The sequence below is a fragment of the Tenrec ecaudatus genome, chromosome 1, assembly GCF_050624435.1.
Source record: "Tenrec ecaudatus isolate mTenEca1 chromosome 1, mTenEca1.hap1, whole genome shotgun sequence".
NCBI lineage: Eukaryota > Metazoa > Chordata > Mammalia > Afrosoricida > Tenrecidae > Tenrec > Tenrec ecaudatus.
Genome location: NC_134530.1, coordinates 80,302,315 through 80,316,836, shown reverse-complemented (window position 1 = coordinate 80,316,836; position 14,522 = coordinate 80,302,315). Strand labels below are relative to the sequence as shown.

General features: G+C 45.1%; 1 pseudogene; it reads left to right on the top strand.

Annotated features, from left to right (window-relative positions):
* Positions 1 to 5,140: 5,140 nt before the first annotated feature.
* On the top strand, positions 5,141 to 8,622 carry LOC142428513 (sorting nexin-2 pseudogene; annotated as a pseudogene).
* The last annotated feature ends 5,900 nt before the right edge of the window (positions 8,623 to 14,522 follow it).

Genomic DNA, 14,522 nt, shown 5'->3' with positions numbered 1-14,522 from the left:
ATTCATATTTGTGCCCATTCTAAAGAAAGGTGACCCAACAGAATGAGGAAATTATTATAAATATCCCTTGCAAGTAAATTTAGTTGATGATATTAAAAAAAACAAACAACATTGTAGCTGGACAAGGATTAGCAGCTACTAGCATTTCGAGCCAATCTAGGAGAGGAGACACTGCGAAACAGGAATGCTCTTGTTGACACTGATGGACCTTGGCTGAAAGCAGAGAATGCCAGAAAGATGGCTGCTTGTGTTTTCTTGTTACGCAGGCACTGAGCTGTGGAGATAACAGCAAACTTTAGGTCACACTGCCGAGAATGGGAATTCCAGAACATTTCATTGTGCCCATGCAGAAATTGTACCTAGACCAAGAGGAGGCTATCCAAACAGGACAAAGGGATATTTCATGGCTTAAAATCAGGAAAGGTGTACGTCAGGCTTATATCATTTCACTACACTTATTCAATCTGCATCTGCTGAGCAAACGATTCTGGAAGATGGACAATGGACTAAGAAGAACACAGCCTCAGAATTGGAGGACGGCGCATTAACAACCCGAGACTAACAACAACAGTGAGAACAAGCTGTGATATGCTAATGACACAACCTTGCTTCCTGAAAGTGAAGAGGGCTGGAAGCCCTTACTGGTAAAGGTCAAAGACTTCAGTATGGCATATCTTTTCATGTAAAAACAAACAAACAAACAACAATATCCTCACAATAAACAACAACATGTAAACATGTAAACATGTAAACAGAGAAAGGACTGACTTGGTCAAGAAGTCTTCATTTTGCTTGGATCTGCAACCAGTGTCCATAGAAACAGTAGGCAACAGATCAAATGATGTATTCCATTGGGCAAATCTGCTGCAAGAGACTTCTTTACATGTCAGGGGCAAAGATGTCACTTTGAGGTTTCAGGTGCACCTGACCCCAGCCATGATACTTTCTTTTTTTGGAGGAGCTAACCAGCCTCTCCCTTCATAGATATTCGTGTTATTTTCATAGGCTACCTTCCCAAGCACAGACATTCAACAGTAGTTAGAATGGCCACCTCCCAACATTTTTTTAAAGAACCACACACCCTCCATGGGTGAACAAAGTAAAGAACAGAAACCTAGAGTTCAGCTGAATAAGTTGCTGTGGAGCCTTAAATGATGAGGTCTTCTAATTTCATAGTGACGTGTCTTCAACTTGTCTCATCATTTTAGTGGAAAAGCAATTTTTAAATTTGGTGAAATGAGATCATTTCAGACAAGCCATGATATTTTCAATGGCCACATAAGCATGCAAAAGCTGGCCAACAACCAACTCAACACTCATCCTCATGAAGAAATCACTGAAGATATGGGTGCCATAACAAGGTGTGGTGAAGAAACTAGATGGTGCCCAATTATCAGTGGGACTATCATCTGGGGTCTTACAGATTGGTCTTCAAACAAGCAGCCATCTAAGTGAGGTGTCAATTAAGTCCACATGGTAGAAGCACATCAGCCTAGGTGATCCAAGGATTGTAATTAATAAAAGTCAAGTATGGAAGAGGGAACGGTATCAGAGCTTAAATTCTAAATACCTGGTTTTCACAGAGAGTTATGATTGATGTAGAAGCCCAAATCCATTTGCAGGGTCCCCACGTTGATTAAGCCTCTAATGAGTCCCCTCTGACCATAATCCAGGTATCTGAGAACCTCATAAAGTTTTTTAGGGCAGAGGTAGTTAGGTTAAAATGTAACGCCTTATCATTTGATCTCCCATTTGACCTATTTTACAGTTGTTTCAGTTTTTAATATTTTCTGATTTCTGTTTGATTAAGGTTTTTCTCTGTTTATTTTGTGATGCTGTTTGTTGTTGTTTTGTATGGTTTTCTGCATAGGAGATCCAGGATAGGCAAATCTATAGAGACAGTAACTGGTTACTGATTACCTAGGGGCATGACAGGGGAGGTTGTAGGCAAAGGGATAGCTACCAACTCAGTACGAGACAGAAAAAATGTTTTAAAATTGATTGTGGCAATGATTGGATTGCATGATACGTGAATTATATGTCGATAAAACTATTTTTTAAGCTGGCCAATAAGAATAAGAAGGTAAGCGAATGGAGGGGTGTAGGTGACAGTGGTGGTGACGAATACTGAATTTATTGTGGGCTGCCTGGAGCCCAAACAAATCTATTTGGGCAGAAATACAGCCAGGATGCGTATTAGAGAAGAGAAAGATGAGACTTTGTCTCATGTACTTTGGACAAGGAGCCAACCCCTTGAGAAGGGCATCCCGCTTGTTCCCATGCTTGGAGAACATTAATGAAATAGAGGCAGGCCCTCAATGAGATGGATTAGCACACTGGCCATAGCAGGACCAGATGGTGTGTTTCATTCTGTGGTATTTAGGGCTGCTAGGAGTCAGAGCCAACTGACTGAAGACCAACAACAACATGCTGGACTGTATTTATGGATATCTGTGATAGGTAGGTTTATTGTGCCAACCTGGCCAACAGGAACATGTGGGATTAATAAGGTTGCAGTGTGATTGGAGGGCAAAGAAATAAATGGCTCAGCAAGCCCTCTCTCTCTCTCGATTGGACCAGCATGCAGCTGCTAGTTCTCTGCCTCAGTTTGTGAGCTACATTACCTGTGGGAGTTACAACCCATGGATCATGTCACTAGAACTTGAGGTTCCTTCTAGATGTGCTTCGCTTGAGCTTGGGACTGTCAGATCCTGTCGTCTTGCTAACTGTTGGTGACTGTTTGCTGTCTGTGGCCAGTCTGCCTGCATTAGCCTATAGAAGACTCAGCTGTCTGCTTCCTTGACCTTGGACCCAGCGGCCCACAATAATTGAAGGACTTCCAGTATATTAACTGTTCCACAGAAGTGAGTTGAACTGAGCCCTCTATACTGCTGTGTGGACTAATTAGCTGTTATATTCCTTCAGGCTGTATCTATCATCTATCTATCTATCTATCTATCTATCTATCTATCTATCTATCTATCTATCTATCTAATCATAAGTATCCTGGTTTTGTTTCTCTAGAGAATCCTGCCTAGCACAATATGAGTATTTGAAGCACATATGAATACAAATGCAAAAAAATCTCTGCCCAGTGGAGCTTTCTTCTGGTTTTGTGGGGTACCCCTCTCTCTCCCAACACCACCACAATCTTCCTACAGGTTCAAAGCCTCTTTTCAAATTTACAATCCCTGACACGGACAGAGTGCACAGTAAGCAAGGTAAATACAAGTTTGCTCCTGCCTACTAATTAGTCTGTAGTGAACAGTTTCACATGCCTCCCCGCCCCCACCAAAAAAATCTAATATCTCTCTTTAGAAGATCTCCTTTCCCAGAGATCTGAGAGCCCAGATGGCCCCCAGTCTCAATTCACTATTGCAATTACTCACCACTGTCAGAAGGTGTCACTGTTCAACCGCACTTCTGCTGCCTTCTACAAATGCAAACCACCTCCAGCACAACGCAGGAACCAGTCTTTCCCCATTTCAGGTGTGGATACTTGGCCACACCTTGGAATGTCCTTTGCGGCCTATGCTGTCCTTTCTACCAACTCTGGGACCACGGACAGGTGTCTCTCCCTTCAGATCTCGGGGAATGGGGTTGGGCAGGGCGTGATCTTTCAGACCTTCTTTCTCCCATGGCCCTGGGAGCCTAATGTGAATGGGCCCCTGCTCCCCTCAGAGACGCCCCTGGATGACACACGTGTTGTATGCTCACCTACACATGGGTGGTTTGAGCCTGCCAAGTGGCAACGCAGAAGAAAGGGCTGGGGGTTGCTTTTATAAAGATGACAAGAAAACCCTATGGGACATTCCACTGTGCATGGGCGCCTCATGAGTCAGAAGAGACCCAAGGTTTTTTTAAAAAAATGTTCCCCCCCCCCTCCTTAGAGCCTTCCCTTATCAAAGAAGTAAGAAGTGTAGCTGACTCCAGAGATCCTGTGAAGAACCAAGATTTTCTCCCTGGCCTCTTATCTGAAAACTATAACTCTGCTTGGTCAGACTTCCACTGCCATAAAGGTGTATAGATGGTGGAGGAGGGCGGGGCTGACCAGGCACTAGAAATGCAATGCGCCAGGGAGGGGCCTGTGGGCAGCAGAAAGATTGAGGGTAGGAGGGAGTGGGCAAAGTCAGGCAGGAGGCTGAGAGGTCAGAGTGGTGGAGAGCTTTGGGTTACAGAAATCCAGGGAGGAGAGCGCTTCAAGGGCAGCAAGTAGGCAGATTGGCAAGGGGCTGTAGGATTGAGCAATCCTCAAGTTACTGCCTACCTAGGTGTAGGGGAGCGTGGTTGGCTGAGGAGCAGGGGAGCTGAGGTGGGGTTGCAGTGGGCGTAGGACTGAAGGGCAGTGAGGAAGTGGGGACAGCAACAGTGGCCAACCTCCTCAAGGAGCCTGTCTCTAAAGAGAAGGTGAGAGCGCTTTCCTTTCCATTCGGCAGCCAAAATGTCGCCGAGACTAAGGAAGAGCTGGGCACTTTGGGGTCACATGAGCCACGTCTACTTCAGCAAGTAGTGGAAGCCCTGGGAGACCTGGGCAGTGTCGGTGGCAGGCATGGCCACAGGATCCATGCGGACATACAGCATCCACGATCCTTTGGGAACGCTGATCTGCGACATGGCCACTTGGGGAGGAGCCAGAGCTTCTGTCCAGTGGTCAGCCCTGATAACCGGTGGGCCTCGTCTGTGAGCAAAGGTAAAATGCTGCCAGGTGCACGCACGGCGGGGGCTGCTCCCCCCATCACTGACTTGGCGCATTTTGGCTGCTACAGAGTGCGGGGCAGGGGGAAGCTCCCCAAATAGTCCATCATCCTGAAAGAGCTGAGGAGAAGATTGCGGGTGTGAGGGAAAGGCTTAAATCTACACGGAGGATACTTAAAGATAGAATGTTTTTCCTTAATAAAAATATAAAGGAAGGAAGGGGGGCGGGAAGAAAGACTAAGGAGAAGAAAAAAAGGTGAGGTGGGAATTGAGGGCAATCGTTGGGGGTGGGGGCAAGGTGCTGAGAGGGCACACTGGGATCTAGACAGGGCCCGGGAGTTCCCACTGTCTGCAGGTCAATTCCAGCTCCTACAGGGAGGGAGCGTGGTCCTGCGGGATGGAGGAGGAGCGACCAAGGATAAGTGAGGGCGACTGATGAGCGGAGATGGAGGTGGACATGAAAGTAGCCTGGGTCCCACGGACTCAGACAAGAGGAAGCCACTGGGATCAGTCAAGAGGCACAGGGAAGCAGAGCTGTGCTTCGCAAGTGTCCCAAGAGATCTGGGGTATTGACCGTATGTTTGCAGTGGACTTCTCAATCAAATGCCAACGCGGTGATTTCACAGTCTGATTGCTCAGTCTTACTGATTTCTACAACTAGCTAGGCAACGTCATGACTAATTGTCCTTTGGGTGTGGCTGTGATGCTGGAAGTTAGGTTACCGATATTTCAACAGGGCTTCCCGACGGAGGAGAGATGACGCAGAAGGAATGGGTTGTGTGTTTCTGCATGATTAACCACAGGAGACTTCATGAACAACAGTGGGAGAGAAGGCTGGAAGATGAGCCCCAGATAAAGTCCACCAGACCCAAGTTATGGTGCTTCCAACCTCCTCATCAGAGTGCGATCATTGGATAACAGATACAGAAGATCGGGAGAGGGTGGAGGCATTTGAAGGACGGGGCCAGGGAGGAATGTGGAAGTGACCGCGGACTGCCAAAGGAACAGAATAATCTGTCCTGGACGGAGCACAGCCAGAAGGCTCCTTAGAAGCAAAGAGGGTGACCCTTTGTGTCACGTACTTTTGACATGTTGTCAGGAGAGAGCAGCCTGGAGAAGGCCCTGGAAGACTGGGCGAGATGGATCGGCATGGTGGCTGCAACAATGGGTTCAGACACAAGCACACTTGTGGATGTGACATGGGGCCAGGCAGTGTTTGGTTCTGTTGTTCAGAGGGTTGCCACACGTCGGAACCCACTTGACGGCACCAGACTCGACACAATGACAGTGAGTCCGGTTTCACAACAACAAGCAACATTACTGCGATGTGAAGACAGGTGGACCTCATGTGGGCAAAGGCATAATTGATTAGCTTGGCCTGTTTTATAAAAATCAGAATCTCGTGCCTATTTTATTTTTGGTTTCTTTCTTTCTTTTTGTGGGATGCGAATGCTCTGCTATCAATTCACTTACGGTGATGGCTGCATAACTCTGTAAATACACTAAAACGATTGAATTGCATGCTTTAAACTCAATAAATCCATTTTTAAAAAGCAAGGAAGTATCTCAATAAATCCATTTTTAAAAAGCAAGGAAACTCTGTACCCAATTAACTGCAGTCACCTGTGAATCACCGAAGTCCCCAGGGGTGCAAATAATTCCATGTTGTGCTGTTAGCAGAAAGAATACAGGTTCAAGTCCACACAAAGGTGTCTGAAAAGAAAGGCCTGGCCATCTACTTCCGCAAAACCTGTCGTGTGGATCTGTGGCAGTTACATAATCTTCTGTCAACTTGTGAAGGGGTGGAGTCTAGTCTGTCAATCAGGTCACAATTCGGTGACCTTGTTTGGAGACGTGATGTAGATAAATAGCTCGTTGGAGGCCAGACCCACTTGATCTGAACTGGGCTTGGGGGGTCTTCTTAATATATAATTACTTTTTGATATAAAGTTCTCTGCTACACACATATGAGTGTCTATGGATTTGCTTTCTAGTCAACCCAGACTAACACAGGAGCCCGGCTGTGTTCTGACCTACATGGGGTCTCCATGAATTGGCATCTATCCAATGGTGTCACACCCTACCAGACTGGTAGTAGCAGTGCTTCTGAGGGGCCCAGTTTGGATTAAAAAAATAGAAATGGTACAAGCCATGTTGATCAGACAGGCCTTTATTATGGAGCTTAAATACAGAGTCTGACACCAAGGTTCAAGGCATCAGGATAAGTTTGAAATTGTCAATAACCAAATGGAATGCTTAAAGATTCTTCTAGGTATTGATGAGGTGAAATGGCCTGGTATTGGCCCTTGTGAATTAGACAGTCACATGGCCTACTGAATCAGGAATGAGACATTGAAGAGGGGCTGGGTGAGCCAAGATACCGGCCAACAAGGATCCTTGTCCACTAGTGGACAGGACACTGACTTGGAGAAGCTAGACTGGAGGATGGCGAGGTCCTACCACTACCGCTGTCACTGTCTCCACCCTGGAGTCAAGCCCATCATCTCCAGAACCAGCTGCTCCTCCCACAGAAGACATTAGTACAAATCCCAATGGCCCCAACCCCACACATGTTGTGTTGGATGACGACAGAGAAGATCTCTGTGCAGAAGTCACAGAAGAAGTTTCTTTGGACAGTCCAGAGAGGGAACCTATCCTCATTTCAGAACCTACTCCTCCAGTCACCCCTACAATACTGGTTGCACCCAGAATTGAATCAAAGAGTATATCTGCTCCCATGGTCTTTGATAGATCCAGAGAGGAGATTGAAGAAGAATCAAATGGAGATCTTTTTGATCTAGAAATTGGAGTCTCAGACCCAGAGCAAGGTGGTGATGGCATGAATGCTACATGGCATACAGAGTCACAACAAAGACTTGCCTCGATACAAGTGGGTTTTTAGTTAAAAGATGTTTCTGTGACTTTCTTGGCTTACAATTTACATAGTAAATTAGCAAGCAAGTATTTACATGTCGGTTACCATGGGCCACCAGTTCCAGAGAAGTGTTGGGCATGGCCAGGGTCAAAGTGGGTAAATAAGATTCATCATCTACTAAATTTGTGGGGAAATGGAGAGCCACTCTTGAAAGATCTCTCCAGTGAACAGTAAATCATCCAACTTTACTACAGGATCCTGGCTTAAGAGAGTTCTTGGCAAGTTCTGAGCTGCCTAGGGCACTTAATACACAGGCTCTGAGTGGAGCAGGAATCTTGAGGGTGGCGAACAGGGCTGCCGACCCCATCAACACAACGCCAGCCAAGATGAATGAACCGGATGTCTGGTTTGAAGAAAAGCAACAGCAAGGTGAGACGTTGACAGCAACTGAGGAAACTTTGTGTCAGTGCTGAAGCTTTGGGCTGTCATAGGAACAAGCTTTCAGCCAACACTTTCAAAACTTTCAGCCTTTACTAAAGGTGCTGCTATGTTAGGCAATTCTGAGCATCGTCCTGCTTTATCTAGACTAGAGCCTTGTCACCGCTTGCTGACGTTAAAGAGAAGATAGATCAGTTACATCAAGCTTTTGTTGACCTCTATGCGGCTTGGGAATCTACTCAGCAGGTAGATCTTATTGCTGCAGTGAGAGGCGTGTTTGGCCCTCAAGTGAAATGCTGGAAGAATGGGAAGATGCTCAAAAGACTGTTCGGAAAATGCGACACTGTGGCAAAAATGATGGTTGCTAACAAACCAGCTAAAACACAGCAAGCCAAGAATGACATCCAAGAGTGGGAGGCCAAAGTGCAACCAGGAGAGAGAGATTTTGAACAGAACCCCAAAACAATTTGAAAAGAAGTGGGAAGATTTGAGGAAGAATGAGTCAGAGACTATAAAACTTATTGCCAAGTATTTGGGTCATTGGTAAAACACAGCAACAGCGGATGAAATACTGGGAGGCATTTCTACCTGGAGCCAAAGCCATTGCCAAGTAAGAGCATGATTCCTGTTAAGAAGACATTGGAGTCTTTTTTCCAGTGATGCTGAATTCCACAATGAAACCACTTAAAAGCATCTAAAAAACCATTATACATATATTTTAAGTCATTTTATTAGGACCTTGTACAACTCTTACCACAATCCATACCTCCATCCATTGTGTCAAGCACATTTGTACATTTGTTGCCCTCGTCATTCTCAAAACATTTGCTTTCTACTTGAGCCCTCATATCAGCTCCTCATCCCCCAAACCATTAGATAGTAAAAAAGAAAGAAAGAACTTGAAGAGGAATGGCATCACATTTATTGTTTAAAAAGAAAAAGATTTCGAGATTTAACCTGAAGTGCAAGTAAATATATTCTATCACTACATGCCTGAAAGGTAGACCAGCTAATATGACTGACTCCCATTTAAATGCCAATCACTAATGCCAAAGATGAAGAAATTTACCAACGTCTGCAGTCTGAAATTCATCAGCTGTGCAATTTAAGATGTACTAATAATTACAGGTAATTGGAATGCAAAAGTTGGAAACAAAGCCGAATCAGTAACTGGAAATATATAGCCTTGGTGATAGAATTAATACCAGAGAATATAGAATAGAATTTTGAAAGACCAACAACTTATTTATTGAAAAAATATTTTTCAACAACATCAACAATGTCTATACATAAACAATGCCTACAGAAGGTCATGTGGGCCTTGCCAAATGGAAGAGCAAGGATCAAATCAATTGCTTCTAGACTGTGGGCAACTTGATATCTTAAATCAGGACAAAACCAGACACCAACTATGGAACAGATAGACCATCAGTGGTGTCATAACTGAAGAAATTAAAGCAAGTCCACAAGAGCCAAAGTATGACCTTAAACATATCTCACATGAATTTAGCGACCATCTCAAGAACAGAGTTGATGGATTGAACACTAATAATGACAAAGACCTGTTGAGTTCTAGGATGACATCAAGGACACCATTTTTTAAAAACATTTTATTAGGGGCTCATACAACTCTTATCACCGTCCATACATATACATACATCAATTGTATAAAGCACATCTGTATATTCTTTGCCCTAATCATTTTCTTTTTTTCTCCTCTTTTCTTTTTTTACATTTTATTAGGGACTCATACAACTCTTATCACAATCCATACATATACATACATCAATTGTATAAAGCACATCCATACATTCCCTGCCCCCAAAGGACACCATTTATAAAGAAAGCAAAACCTCTTTGAAAAGACAGGAGAGAAACAAAAGATCAAAGCTGATATCACAGAGAGTGTGAAACTTGCTCTAACGTGAATGGAAGAAATGCTGAGCTAAAAGAAGTGAATGGGAGATTTCACAGGGCAGCTCAAGGAGACAAAGAGTTGCAGTGAAATGTGCAAGTATCCTGAGTCAGAACACCGAAAGGGAAGCACACACTCGTCATTTCTCAAGCCAAAGAGACGTCCGAGCCTTGATTTTCAAAACAGGACGAGGCCACGTGCCAAATATTGAAGGATGCAGATGAAAGGTCACGGAACCAAAATGAAGTTGTCGGCAGTCAATCCTTTCAAGAGATAGTACGTGATCAAGAACCACTGGTCCTGAAGCAAAAAGTTCAAGCGGCACTGAAGACATTAGTATAAAAACAAGGCTCCAGGAGTTGATGAAATGGAAATGTTTCAAAAATAAAACTGACGCAGCACTGGAAGCATTCACTCATCTATGCCAACCAATTTGGAAGACGGCTACCTGGGTAACCAATGGGAAGAGAGCCATATCTGTGCCGATTCCAAAGACAGGGAACCAACAGAGGACCCCAAAGGGATCTAATAATATCATCATTAGGTGAATTTTTGCTGAAGACAGTTTGAACATACGGCAGCAGTACATTGACAAGGACGCGCTAGAAATTCAAGCGAAATTCAGAAGGCGGCCTGGAATGAGAGCTATCATTGTTGATTTCAGATACACAGTTCTTGGCTGCAAATAGAGAATGCCTGATAAACATTGACCTGTTTTTATATATTATGCAAAAGCGTTCAACTGTGTGGATGGATAGCATTGCAAATCATGAGAATTCCAGAACACCTCACTTTGCTCACGTGCGACCTGTGCAAGGGAACAGTGCATGGTTTACAATCAGGCAGGGTATATGGCAGGGGTGTGCCTTTCACCGTACATACTCACTCGGTATGCCGAACAAGTCATCTGAGAGGCTGGGTCACATGGAGAAGAGAGCAGCATCAGGATTCAAGGAAGACGCGCTGTGCAGCGGACACAATCTTGCTTGTTGAAGTGAAGGGGACTTGAAGCACTAATGGGGAAAGATGTATGGATTGCCCCCCAGCAAAAAGAAAATAACAATCCCCACTGCTGGACCAATCAACAGCATCGTGATGAGAGGAGACAAGCTCTACATTATCCAGGATTTCATTTTGCCTGGACCCTCAATCAATGTCCATGGAAGCAGAGGTGAGGAAATCAAATGGTGTATTGCATTGGACAAATCTACTGCAAGAGACCTCTTAAACATGTTCAAAAACCAAGATGTCGTTTTGAGGGCTAAGACGCACCTGATCCAAGGCCCAGGATTTTCAGGCATGCATGGGGAAGTTGGGTAATGGGTAAGGAAAGCTTGAAGGTGAATTGGTTCGTTTGAATTATGGTTTGGTGAATACTAGGACTATTCCACGGACTTCCAGAAGAAGGAGCATGCCTGTCATTGAAGAGAGACAGCTCGAATGTTTCCTAGAAGCAAGAACAGAGAGACTGTGTTTCATGTGCTTTGGCCATGTTGTCAGGAGGGGCTATAACGCAGGATAAAGCAGAGGAGCAGAGGGAAAAGGAGGGCCCTTAGGGAGCTGGCCTGGCACAGTGGCTGCAACAAGGGGTTCAACAGAGCACTCGTGAGGATGACACAGGGTCAGGGGAAGGGAAAGAACTGGTTTCCCACCTATGGAGAAAGAATGTAATATTCTTGGAATGTCCAGTTCTCCCAAGCTGCATACCCACGTTCCCCTGAAGTGCTAACCTTTGCGGCCTGGTACTGTTTGTCCTGTCCCCAGGCCTATTGCAGGCTGCATGCATGCCTCTGGAACCCAGCTTGAATTACAGAGTGGCTGGTCTAGACACCCTCGGGTCCCCAGTACCGCATAGACTGCCTAGCACAAGGCACTGCCCCATAAATACTTGAGTGAATGAGAAAGAGCTACAAGGAACATTAAAATTTTTTTTAAAACATTTTATTAGGGGCTCATCCAACTCTTATCACAGTCCATACATATACATACATCAATTGTATAAAGCACATCTGTACATTCTTTGACCTAATCATTTTCTTTTTTCTTTTTTAAAAAATTTTTAAACATGTTAACATCACTAAGTTTGAGCACAAGAAACATCTCTGGAGGCTAAGCAGATTGAAGCCACTTGGCTAGGAAGCAGCCAGCGGGTGCTTTGTGCACATTTATCCATCAAGAAATAGTCTAAGTACTATGAGGGATACAAAGATAATGGAGACACAGGCCTTGCTCTTAAAAAAAGTCTCTCAAAACCCAACTCACTGCTACCAAGCCGATTCGGGTCTCGGGGGCTGTCCATCTTCTTGGGAGCAGAAAGCCTCCTCACTCTCCTGCGGAGTGGCTGGTGGGTTCAGAGTTGCTGGCCTTGCAGGCATCAGCCCAACAGATAACAGCTGGCCTCTCAGTAAAGAGAGGATTACATTCTGTTGTGTATTCAGTAGGATAGAAGGAGACCAGGCACTGGACATTTTAATATGAGTCAGGTGTTAAACAAGAGACTGCCCAATCCTTCCTCTTATCTCGTTCTCTTAGATGCCAGCCCCAACGCACGGTAGCCCAGGCATAATAGAACAAGACCCTACCCAGTCCTGCCCATGATCAATTAGTTGCCTTTGAAGTCCTTCTGATCCATAGGGCTTTTGCTGGCTGCGTTTTGGAAGATAAATTGGCAGGCCTTTTTTCTAAGTCTGTCTTAGTCCAGAAGCCCCACTCAAACCTGTTCATCATCAAAGCCATGACAGACAGATGGGTGCTGGGCATGAAATCCATGGCCTGGAAATCAAAACCTGATCTCATGCACGGGAGGCAGGAATTCTACCGCTGAACTACTGATATCCTCCATCGATATTGTACAGACAAAGACACTGAATCTCAAGAATCTCACACACTAATAAGTGGAAGATCCAGAACTGCCACATCTACCTGTGGCCAAGCCTGCCAGTCCAAAACATAAAACCAAATGAGTCCAAAGGAAGAAGTTGCTTATACCCATTGGGGAGTTGGAGGAAAGCTTTGTGAGAGGGGTAGTACTTGGCAACGGACAATGTTTGATGGAAAGCAATGGAGAGTAGAAGTAGAGACGGGAGGATATTTTGGACAGAGAAAATGCCAAAGGAAATACATGATCAAACAAAGGTGCCAAATTCTCTAGCTAGAACTTAGTGTCCACGTACAGCAATAATGGGAACAGGAGGGGCGGGATTATGAAGCCATATTATATATAAAACTTACTACCACTGAGTCAACTCTGAGTCATAGCAACCCTACAGGGCAGGGGAGAACTGCCCCCTGTGGGGTTCCAAGACGGTCACACTTTACTGGAGTAGAAAGTCCCATCTTTCTCTGGTGGAGCAGCTGGTGGTACCGAACTGCTGGCCTTGTGGTTAGCAACCCAATGCGTAATCAGTATGCCACCAGGGCTCCTATTACATATAGACCCTGAGAGCCAGAAAGAAAAGACTGGACTTAAGTTAAAGATGATGTTTGAGCAGGAGCATGGCTCCCATGGAGCTGGTCTTTAGGAAGACCGGCCTGCCAACAGATAGATGTAGGTGAGCTTGTAAAAGGAAAAATCGAGACAGGGACTCGGGGCGTAAGGCTACTGCTGAGAGAATCCAGAGCCAGGAATAAGAGTGTCGGTGTTTAGACGCCCTGGTTTACGCTGCTATATAATGATGCTCTTGTGCATGGGTATGACTCATCTGTATTATAATTACTTAATTACTGAGTACACAGATTCAGCAAGAATAACTGAGATCGTTACTGAGTGCTATCCGGCACTTGACTGCATGCTTTATAAGCATGAATTCATGTACTACGCGCAGCAGACTTTTGTGGTAGACACTGTCATAATCCCCATGGTGCACATGAGGAAACTGAAGCTTAGAGAAAAGGAAACACACCCAAGGTCATAGAATGCATAATTGCAGAGGCCAAGATTCAAATCCAGATTTGTGGGACTCCAACGTCCATGCTTTTGCCATAGCACTGTGTCCTCAGCCTTCATGCCAATGTCTCCCTGGCTTGAGCGCCTCACGTGGTATTTCTGTGGGGATTTCAGGGCAGCTTGGTGTGCTAGCGCTCTGATGGCACAGTGGTTATGGGTTGGACAGCTAACCGCAAGATCAGCAGTTCAAAACCACCAGTTGATTCACGGCAGGAAGACGGGGCTTTCTTCTCTCATAAAGAGTTAGAGCCCTGGAAACCCACAGGGGCAGTTCCACACAGCCTTGCCAGATCGCTGAGTTCGAATCGACCCGAAGACAGTGAGTTGGGTTTGGAGCTTGGTGTGCCTGACAAGAGCGTGAGCTCGGAGTGTTGGAATTGGGACCAGAGGTTGGAATCCTGGCTCAGCTTTTTACAATGTAGTGCTTGTAAAGTGTCTATGATAGTGTCATGGTTATGCATTGGGCTGCAAACCGTGTGGTCGGCAGTTGGAAACCACTAGCAGCTTCGAGGGAGAAAGACTGGGCTTTCTGCTCCCGTCAACAGTGACCGTCTGGGAAACCCACAGGGGTCACCATGAGTCAGCACGGACTCGATGGCGGTGAGTTTGGTTTGGTTTATTATTATTGAGTGATTTGGGATACTATTTTCTTA